Here is an 11314-nt window from a genome sequence, read left to right on the forward strand (position 1 = left end):
ATTCAACTCAAAGAGTTAAAACTTTTCTTTTTATTCTGAATGTTTTTAACACTCCATGTGTAGATCTATGAAAGTACATATGGAAGCCCTTTGAGGCCTATGGGGAAAAACAAAATTCCATAGATAAAAATTAAAAAGAAGCTTTCTGTAAAACTGCTTTGTGATGTGTAGATTCATCTCACAGAATTAAACATTTATTTTGATTCAGCAGTTTGGAAACACTCTTTTTGTAGGATCTGCAAAGAGACATTTGAAAGTCCATTGAGTTCTATGGGGAAAAAGTCAATATCCCCAGATAAGAACTTGAAAGAATTTATCTGTGAAACTGCTTTGTGATATGTGGATGCATCCAACATAGGTAAACCTTTCTTTGATTCAGCAGGTATGAAACACTCTTTTTGTGTAATCTGCAAGGGGACATTTGGGAGTACACTGAGGCTTGTGGAGAAAAACTGAATATACCCAAATAAAAACTAGAACGAAGCTGTATGTGAAACTTCTTTGTAATGTATACATTCATCTCACAAATTAAATATTTCTTTTGATTCAGCAGAAGGGAAACACTTTTTGTATAATCTGCAAAGGGACATTTGGGAGCCCACTGAGGCCTAAGGGGAAAAACTAAGCATACCTAGATTAAAAACTGGAAAGATGCTATATGTGAAACTGCTTGGGGATATGTGGATTCATCTCACAGAGTCAAACCTTTCTTTTGATACAGCAGGTTGGAAACACTTTTTTTTGAAGAATCTGAAAAGGGATATTTGAGAACCTGCTGTGGCCTATGAAACAGAATATCCCCAGAGAAAAACTGGAAATAAGTTGTCTGTGAAACTGCTTTGTGGTGTGTGGATTCATTTCACAGAGTTAAAAGTCTCTTTTGATTCAGCATGTGGGAAACAGCGATTTCTAGAAACTGTGAAGGGACATTTTGAATTCCGTTGAGGCCTCTGGGGAAAAACCGAATATCCCCAGATAAAAATTTGAATGAAACTATCTGTGAAACTGCTTTGTGATGTGTTGAGCCATCCATTAGAGGTAAACCTTTCTTTTGATTCAACAGGTTGGGAACACTCTTTTTCTAAAATCTGCAAAAAGACATTTGGGAGCACATTGTAGCCTATGGGGTGGGGGGAAATGAATATGCACAGATAAAAACTAGAAAGAACCTATCTTTGAAACTGCTTGATGATATGTGGATTCATCTCACAGAGTTAAACGTTTCTTTTGATTCAGCAGGTTGGGAACGCTTTTTTTCTATACTCTACAAAAAGACTTTTGGGAGCACATTGTAGTCTATGGGGAAAAAAACAAATATGCACAGATAAAAACTAGAAAGAACTTATCTTTGAAACCACTTGATGATATGTGAATTCATCTCACAGAGTTAAATATTTCTTTTGATTACAGAGTTAAACATTTCTTTTGATTCAGAAAGTTGGAAACACTCTTTATGTAAAATCTACAAAAGGACATTTCAGAACGTATTCAGGCCAATGGGGGGGGAAAAAAGACTATCCCCAGTAAAAACTGGAAAGAAGCCATCTCTGAAACTGCATTGTGATGTGTGGATTCAACTCCTGGACTTAATTTTTTTTCTTAAGGTTGGAAACACTCTTTTTGTAAAACCTGCAAAGGGACATTGGGAGTGCATTGAGACCTATGCAGAAAATCAAAATATCCCCAGATAAAAATTAGAAAGAAGCTATGTGTGAAACTGAATGTGATGTGTGGATTCATCTCACAATGTTAAACTTCTCTTTTTATTTAGTAGGTCGGAAACTGTCTTTTTGTAGAATCTGTGAAGGGACATTTGGGAGTCCTTTGAGGCCTATATGGAATTCTGAATATCCACAGATAAAAAGTAGAAAGAAGCTATCTGTGAAATAGCTTTGTGATGTGTGCATTCATCTCACAGTGTTAAACCTTTCTTTTGATTCAGCAGGTTGGAAAGAATTTTTTGTAGCATCTGTGAAGGTATACTTCAGAGCTATCAATGCTTAAGGGAAAATACCAAATGTCCCTAGATAAATACTTGAAAAAAATCTGTGAAACAGCTTTGTGATGTGTGGATACATCTCACAGAATTAAATTACGCTTTTTATTCAACAAATTTAAATCACTATTTTTGTAGAATCTTTGAAGGGACATGTGGGAGTTCATTGTAGCCTATGGGGAAGAACAGAATAACCCCAGATAAAGCTAGAAAGAAACTATCTGTGAAACTGCTTTTTGATGCATGGATTGAGGTTACAGAGTTAAACCTTTCTTTAGATTCAGCAGGTTGAAAATTCTTTTTTTGTAGAATCTGCAAGGAGACATTTAGGAGCCCATTGAAGCCTATGGGGAAAAGCAAAACATCCCCAGGAAAAAAACAAGAAAGAAGTTAACTGTGAAACTGCTTTGTGATGTATAAATTAATCTCAAAGAGGTAAAGATTTCTTTTGATTCAGCACACTGATAGCACTTTTGGCATAGAATCTGCAATGGGACATTTGGGAACCCATTGAGGCCTAAGAAGAAAAACAAAATATCCCCAGATAGAAACTTGAAAGAAGCTATCTGTGAAACTGCATTGTGATGTGTGGATTCATCTCACAGAGTTAAATCTTTCTTTTGTTTCAGCCTGTTGCGAACATTCTTTTTGTAGAATCTGCAAAGGAACATTTGGCAGCTCATTGAGGCCTTTGGAGAAAAAGAAAATATCCAAAAATAAAAAATAGAAAGAAGTTATCTGTGAAACTGCATTGTGGTGTGTGGATTCATCTCACAGAGTTAAACCTCTCTTTTCATTCATCAGGTTGCAAATAGTCCTTTCATAGAACCTGTGAAGGGACATTTGGGAGAACATTGAGGGCTATGGTGACAAACCGAATATCTCCATATAAAAACTAGAAAGAAGATATCTGTGAAACTGCTTTCTGATTTGTTGATTCAACTCACTGGGAAAAACTTTTCTTTTGATTCAGCAGTTTTGAAACACTGCTTTTGCAGAATTTAAGACACATTTAGGAGCTCATTGGGGCCTATGGTGAAAACGTGAATATCCCAAGATTAAAAACTAGAAGGAAGCTATCTGTGAAACTGCCTTGTGATGTGTGGATTCATCTCAGAGAGTTAAACCTTTCTTTTAATTCAGCAGTTTGGAAACACTGTTTTTGTAGAATCTGCGAAGGGACATTTGGGCACAAATTGAGGCCAATGGTGAAAAAGCGAATATCCCCAGATAAAAAGTAAAAAAAAACTATCTGTGAAACTGTTTCTTGATGTGTGGATTCGTCTCACAGGATTAAACCTTTTTTTGACTCAGCTCTTTGAAAACTGTTTTTGTAGTATCTGCGAAGGGACATTTGGGAACTCTTTGAAGCCTATGGTGAAAAAGCGAATATCCCCAGGTAAAAAGTAGAAAGAAGCTGTCTCTGAAATTGCTTTGTGATGTGTGGATTCATCTCATAGACTTAAACCTTTCTTTTGTTTCACCAGCTTAAAAAAACTGTTTTTGCATAATCTGCGAAGGGACATTTTGGAGCTCATTGAGGCCTATAATGAAAAAGTGAATATCCAAAAATAAAAATTGGAAAGAAACTATCTGTGAAACTGCTTTGTGATCTGTGGATTCATCTCAAAGGGTTAAAACTTTCTTACAATTCAGTAGGTTGCAAACCATCCTTTACTAGAATCTGTAAAGGGATATTCGGGAACACATGGAGGGCTATGGTGACAAATTGAATATCTTCAGATAAATCTAGAAAGAAGGTAACTTTGAAACTGCTTTCTGATTTGTTGACTTATTTAACAGAACTATACTTTTCCTTTGATTCAGCACTTTGGAAACACTATTTTTGCAGAATCTGTGAAGGGGTATTTGGGAGCACATTGAGGCTTATGGTGAAAAAGTGAATATCCCCACATAAAAACTAGAAAGAAGTCAACTGTGAAACTACTTTGTGATGTGTGGATTCACCTGAAAGAGATAAAACTGTCTTTTAATTTAGCAATTTGGAAACACTATTTTTGTAAAATCTGCTAATGGATATTTGGGAGCCCTTTGAGGTCTACAGGGAAAAACTGAATATCCTCAGATAAAAACTAGAAAGAAGCAATCTGTGACACTGCTTTTGGATGTGTGGATTCATCTCACAGTATTAAGCCTTTTTTTTTATTCAGTAGGTTGGAAACACTCTCTTGTGGAATCTGTGAAGGGACACTTGGGAGTGCACTGGGACCCAAGGGAAAAACAAAATATCCCCAAATAAAAACTAGAGAGAAGCTATCTATGAAACTGCTATGTGATGTATGGATTCAGCTCTCAGTGTTAAAACTTTCTTTTGATTCAGCATGTTGGAAATATTCTTTTTATAGGATTCACAAAGGTACATTTGAAAGTCCATTGATATCTGTTGGGAAAAACTGAATATCCCCATTTAAATACTAGAAAGAATCTATCTGTGAAACTGCTTTGTGATGTGTGGATTCATCTCACAGAGTTAAATATTTGTTTTGATTCAGCAAAAAAATTTTTTGTGGAATCTGCGAAGGGACATTTATACTACAAGGCTACAGTAACCAAAACAGCATGGTACTGGTGCCAAAACAGAGATATAGACCAGTGGAACAGAACAGAGTCCTCAGAAATAATACCACACATCTGCAGCCATCTGATCTTTGACAAACCTGACAAAAACAAGAAATGGGGAAAGGATTCCCTATTTAATAAATGGTGCTGGGAAAATTGGCAAGCCATAAGTAGAAAACTGAAACTGGATCCTTTCCTTACTCCTTATACGAAAATTAACTTAAGAGGGATTAGAGACTTAAATGTTAGACCTAATACCATAAAAACCCTAGAAGAAAACCTAGGTAGTACCATTCAGGACATAGGCATGGGCAAGGACTTCATGTCTAAAACACCAAAAGCAATGGTAACAAAAGCCAAAATTGACAAATGGGATCTAATTAAACTAAAGAACTTCTGCACAGCAAAAGAAACTACCATCACAGTGAACAGGCAACCTACAGAATGGGAGAAAATTTTTGCAGTCTATTCATCTGACAAAGGGCTAATGTCCAGAACCTACAAAGAACTCAAACAAATTTACAAGAAAAAAACAAACAACCCCATCTAAAAGTGGGCAAAGGATATGAACAGACATTTCTTTTTTTTTTTTGTCCCTTTCTTTCTTTCTTTCTTTCTTTCTTTCTTTCTTTATTTTATTATACTTTAAGTTCTAGGGAACATGTGCATAACGTTTATATCATGTATAACTCCCCAATGCAATCCCTCCCTCCTCACCCCTCCCCATGATAGGCTCCAGTGTGTTATGTTCCCCTTCCCGAGTCCAAGTGATCTCATTGTTCAGTTCCCACCTATAAGTGAGAACATGCGGTGTTTGGTTTTCTCTTCTTGTGATAGTTTGCTAAGAATGATGGTTTCCAGCTGCATCCATATCCCTACAAAGGACGCAAACTCATCCTTTTTGATGGCTGCATAGTATTCCATGGTGTATATGTGCCACATTTTCTTAATCCAGTCTGTCACAGATGGACATTTGGGTTGATTCCAAGTCTTTGCTATTGTGAATAGTGCCGCAATAAACATATGTGTGCATGTGTCTTTCTAGTAGAGTAATTTATAATCCTTTGGGTATATACCCAGTAGTGGGATGGCTGGGTCATATGGTACATCTAGTTCTAGATCCTTGAGGAATCGCGATACTGTTTTCCATAATGGTTGAATTAGTTTACAATCCCACCAACAGTGTAAAAGTGTTCCTATTTCTCCACATCCTTTCCAACATCTATTGTTTCCTGACTTCTTATGATTGCCATTCTAACTGGTGTGAGATGGTATCTCATTGTGGTTTTGATTTGCATTTCTCTGATGGCGAGTGATGATGAGCATTTTTTCAAGTGTCTGTTGGCTGTATAGATGTCTTCTTTTGAGAAATGTCTGTTCATATCCTTTGCCCACTTTTTGATGGGGTTGTTTGTTTTTTTCTTGTATATTTGTTTGAGTTCTTTGTAGATTCTGGATATTAGCCCTTTGTCAGATGAGTAGGTTGCAAAAATTTTCTCCCATTCTGTAGGTTGCCTGTTCACTCTGATGGTAGTTTCTTTTGCTGTGCAAAAGCTCTTTAGTTTAATGAGATCCCACTTGTCAATTTTGGCTTTTGCTGCCGTTGCTTTTGGTGTTTTAGACATGAAGTCCTTGCCCATGCCTATGTCCTGAATGGTACTACCTAGATTTTCTTCTAGGTTTTTATGGTATTAGGTCTAACATTTAAGTCTCTAATCCATCTTGAATTAATTTTCGTATATGGGGTAAGGAAAGGATCCAGTTTCAGCTTTCTACTTATGGCTAGCCAATTTTCCAGCACCATTTATTAAATAGGGAATCCTTTCCCATTCTTGTTTCTCTCAGGTTTGTCAAAGATCAGATGGCTGTAGATGTGTGGTATTATTTCTGAGGACTCTGTTCTGTTCCATTGGTCTATTTCTCTGTTGTGGTAGCAGTACCATGCTGTTTTGGTTACTGTAGCCTTGTAGTATAGTTTGAAGTCAGGTAGCGTGATGCCTCCAGCTTTGTCCTTTTGACCTAGGATTGTCTTGGCAATGTGGGCTCTTTTTGGTTCCATATGAACTTTAAAGCAGTTTTTTCCAATTCTGTGAAGAAACTCATTGGTAGCTTGATGGGGATGGCATTGAATCTATAAATAACCTTGGGCAGTATGGCCATTTTCATGATATTGATTCTTCCTATCCATGAGCATGGTATGTTCTTCCATTTGTTTGTGTCCTCTTTTATTTCACTGAGCAGTGGTCTGTAGTTCTCCTTGAAGAGGTCCTTGACATCCCTTGTAAGCTGGATTCCTAGGTATTTTATTCTCTTTGAAGCAATTGTGAATGGAAGTTGATTCCTGATTTGGCTCTCTGCTTGTCTGTTACTGGTGTATAAGAATGCTTGTGATTTTTGCACATTAATTTTGTATCCTGAGACTTTGCTGAAGTTGCTTATCAGCTGAAGGAGATTTTGGGCTGAGACGATGGGGTTTTCTAAATATAGATTCATATCGTCTGCAAACAGGGACATTTGACTTCTTCTTTTCCTAACTGAATACCCTTGATTTCTTTCTCTTGCCTGATTGCCCTAGCCAGAACTTCCAACACTATGTTGAATAGGAGTGGTGAGAGAGGGCATCCCTGTCTTGTGCCAGTTTTCAAAGGGAATTTTTCCAGTTTTTGCCCATTCAGTATGATATTAGCTGGGGTTGTCATAAATAGCTCTTATTATTTGAGGTACATTCCATCAATACCGAATTTATTGATCGTTTTTAGCATGTAGGGCTGTTGAATTTTGTCAAAAGCCTTTTCTGCATCTATTGAGATAATCATGTGGTTCTTGTCTTTGGTTCTGTTTATATGCTGGATTACGTTTATTGATTTGCGAATGTTGAACCAGGCCTGCATCCCAGGGATGAAGCCCACTTGATCATGGTGGATAAGCTTTTTGATGTGCTGCTGAATCCGGTTTGCCAGTATTTTAATGAGAATTTTTGCATCGATGTTCATCAGGGATATTGGTCTAAAATTCTCTTTTTTGTTGTGTCTCTGCCAGGCTTTGGTATCAGGACGATGTTGGCCTCATAAAATGAGTTAGGAGGATTCCCTCTTTCTATTGATTGGAATAGTTTCAGAAGGAACGGTACCAGCTCCTCCTTGTACCTCTGGTAGAATTCAGCTGTGAATCCATCTGGTCCTGGACTTTTTTTCGTGGGTAGGCTATTAATTGTTGCCTCAATTTCAGAGCCTGCTATTGGTCTATTCAGAGATTCAACTTCTTCCTGCTTCAGTCTTGGGAGAGTGTAAGTGTCCAGGAAATATCCATTTCTTCTAGATTTTCTAGTTGATTTGCATAGAGGCATTATAGTATTCTCTGATGGTTGTTTGTATTTCTGTGGGGTCGGTGGTGATATCCCTTTTATCATTTTTTATTGCGTCTATTTGATTCCTCTCTCTTTTCTTCTTTATTAGTCTTGCTAGCGGTCTGTCAATTTTGTGATCTTTTCAAAAAACCAACTCCTGGATTCATTAATTTTTTGGAGGGTTTTTTGTGACTCTATCTCCTTCAGTTCTGCTCTGATCTTAGTTATTTCTTGCCTTCTGCTAGCTTTTGAATGTGTTTGCTCTTGCCTCTCTAGTTCTTTTAATTGTGATGTTAGAGTGTCAATTTTAGATCTTTCCAGCTTCTCTTGTGGGCATTTAGTGCTATAAATTTCCCTGTACACACTGCTTAAATGTGTCCCAGAGATTCTGGTATGTTGTATCTTTGTTCTCATTGATTTCAAAGAACATCTTTATTTCTGCTTTCATTTCGTTATGTACCCAGTAGTCATTCAGGAGCAGGTTGTTCAGTTTCCATGTAGTTGAGCGGTTTTGATTGAGTTTCTTAGTCCTGAGTTCTAGTTTGATTGCACTGTGTCTGAGAGACAGTTTGTTATAATTTCTGTTCTTGTACATTTGCTGAGGAGTGCTTTACTTCCAATTATGTGGTCAATTTTGGAATAAGTGCGATGTGGTGCTGAGAAGAATGTCTATTCTGTTGATTTGGGTGTGGAGAGTTCTATAGATGTCTATTAGGTCCGCTTGGTGCAGAGATGAGTTCAATTCCTGGATATCCTTGTTAACTTTCTGTCTCGTTGATCTGTCTAATGTTGACAGTGGAGTGTTGAAGTCTCCCGTTATTATTGTATGGGAGTCTAAATCTCTTTGTAAGTCTCTAAGGACTTGCTTTATGAATCTGGGTGCTCCTGTATTGGGTTCATAGATATTTAGGAGAGTTAGCTCTTCCTGTTGAATTGATCCCTTTACCATTATGTAATGGCCTTCTTTGTCTCTTTTGATCTTTGATGGTTTAAAGTCTGTTTTATCAGAGACTAGGATTGCAACCCCTGCTTTTTTTGTTCTCCACTTGCTTGGTAGATCTTCCTCCATCCCTTTATTTTGAGCCTATGTATGTCTCTGCATGTGAGATGGGTCTCCTCAATACAGCAGACTGATGGGTCTTGACTCTTTATCCAGTTTGCCAGTCTGTGTCTTTTAATTGGAGCATTTAGTCCATTTACCTTTAAGGTTAATATTGTTATGTGTGAACTTGATCCTGTCATTATGATATTAACTGGTTATTTTGCTCATTAGTTGATGCAGTTTCTTCCTAGCCTCGATGGTCTTTACATTTTAGCATGTTTTTGCAATGGCTGTACCGGTTGTTCCTTTCCATGTTTAGGGCTTCCTTCAGGGTCTCTGTAAGGCAGGCCTGGTGGTGACAAAATCTCTAAGCATTTGCTTATCTGTAAAAAGGATATTTCTCCTTCACTGATGAAACTTAGTTTGGCTGGATATGAAATTCTGGGTTGAAAATTCTTTTCTTTATGAACGTTGAATATTGGCCCCCACTGTCTTCTGGATTGTAGAGTTTCTGCCGAGAGATCTGCTGTTAGTCTGATGGGCTTCCCTTTGTGGGTAACCCGACCTTTCTCTCTGGCTGCCCTTAAGATTTTTTCCTTCATTTCAACTTTGGTGAATCTGGCAATTATGTGTCTTGGAGTTGCTCTTCTGGAGGAGGAGTATCTTTGTGGCGTTCTCTGTATTTCCTGAATTTGAATGTTGGCCTGCCCTACTAGGTTGGGGAAGTTCTCCTGGATGATATCCTGAAGAGTGTTTTCCAACTTGGTTCCATTTTCCCCCTCACTTTCAGGCACCCCAATCAGACGTAGATTTGGTCTTTTACATAATCCCATACTTCTTGCAGGTTTGTTCATTTCTTTTCTTCTTTTTTCTTTTGGTTTCTCTTCTCGCTTCATTTCATTCATTTGATCCTCAATCGCTGATACTCTTTCTTCCAGTTGATCGAGTCGGTTACTGTAGCTTGTGCATTTGTCACGTATTTCTCGTGTCATGGTTTTCATCTCTGAGAACAGACATTTCTGAAAAGAAGACAATAATACAGCCAACAGACACATGAAAAAATGCTCATCATCACTGGCCATCAGAGAAATGCAAATCAAAACCACAATGAGATACCATCTCACACCAGTTAGAATGGCAATCATTAAAAAGTCAGGAACAATAGGCTGGAGAGGATGTGGAGAAATAGGAACACTTTTACACTGTGGTGGGATTGTAAACTACTTCAACCATTATGGAAAAACAGTAGGCTATTCCTCAAGGATCTAGAACTAGATGTACCATATGACCAAACATCCACTACTGGGTATATACCAAAGGATTATAAATCATGCTACTATAAAGACACATGCACATGTATGTTTATTGCAGCACTATTCACAATAGCAAAGACTTGGAATCAACCCAGATGTCCATCTGTTACAGACTGGATTAAGAAAATCTGGCACATATACAGCATGGCACCATGGAATAGTATGCAGCCATAAAAAAGGATGAGTTTGCGTCCTTTGTAGGGACATGGATGCAGCTGGAAACCATCATTCTTAGCAAACTATCACAAGAACAGAAAACCAAACACCGCATTTTCTCACTCATAGGTGGGAACTGAACAATGAGTTCACTTGGACTCGGGAAGGGGAACATCACACACTGGGGCCTATCATGGGGACGGGGGATGGGGGAGGGATTGCATTGGGAGTTATACATGATATAAATGATGACTTGATGGGTGATGACGAGTTGATGGGTGCAGCACACCAACATGGCACAAGTACACATTTGTAACAAACCTGCACGTTATGCACATGTACCCTAGGACTTAAAGTATAATAAAAAATAAATAAATATTTTTAAAAAGACTATTAAGTCTAAAGAAAAAAAAAGATTGTTTCCATCTCGATGACTCAAAAGAAAGGTTTAACTCTGTGACATAAAAGACTCATCACAAAGGGATTTCACAGATAAACTGTTTCCTTTTTTTCTCTGGGGACAGGTGTTTTTTCACTATAGGCATCAATGGGCTCCCAAATATTTCTTTGCAGATTCTAGGAAAAATGTTTCCAGCCTGCTGAATCAAAGAAAGGTTTAACTCTGTGAGATGAATCCACACATCACAAAGTGGTTTCAGATATAGCTTCTTTCCTGCTTTTATCCACAGATATTCAGTTTTTCACTATAGGCCATGAAGAGCCACAAAGTGTCCCTTTGCAGATTCTACAGAAAGAGTGCCTCCAAACTGCTGTATCAAAGGAAAGGTGTGAGTTGAATGCAAACATCACAAAGCAGTTTCACAGATACCTTCTTTCAAGTTTTTATTACTGGATATATTGTTTTTCACCATAAGCCTCAG

Source organism: Trachypithecus francoisi, unplaced genomic scaffold (assembly GCF_009764315.1).
Source record: "Trachypithecus francoisi isolate TF-2019V2 unplaced genomic scaffold, Tfra_2.0 Contig00127, whole genome shotgun sequence".
NCBI lineage: Eukaryota > Metazoa > Chordata > Mammalia > Primates > Cercopithecidae > Trachypithecus > Trachypithecus francoisi.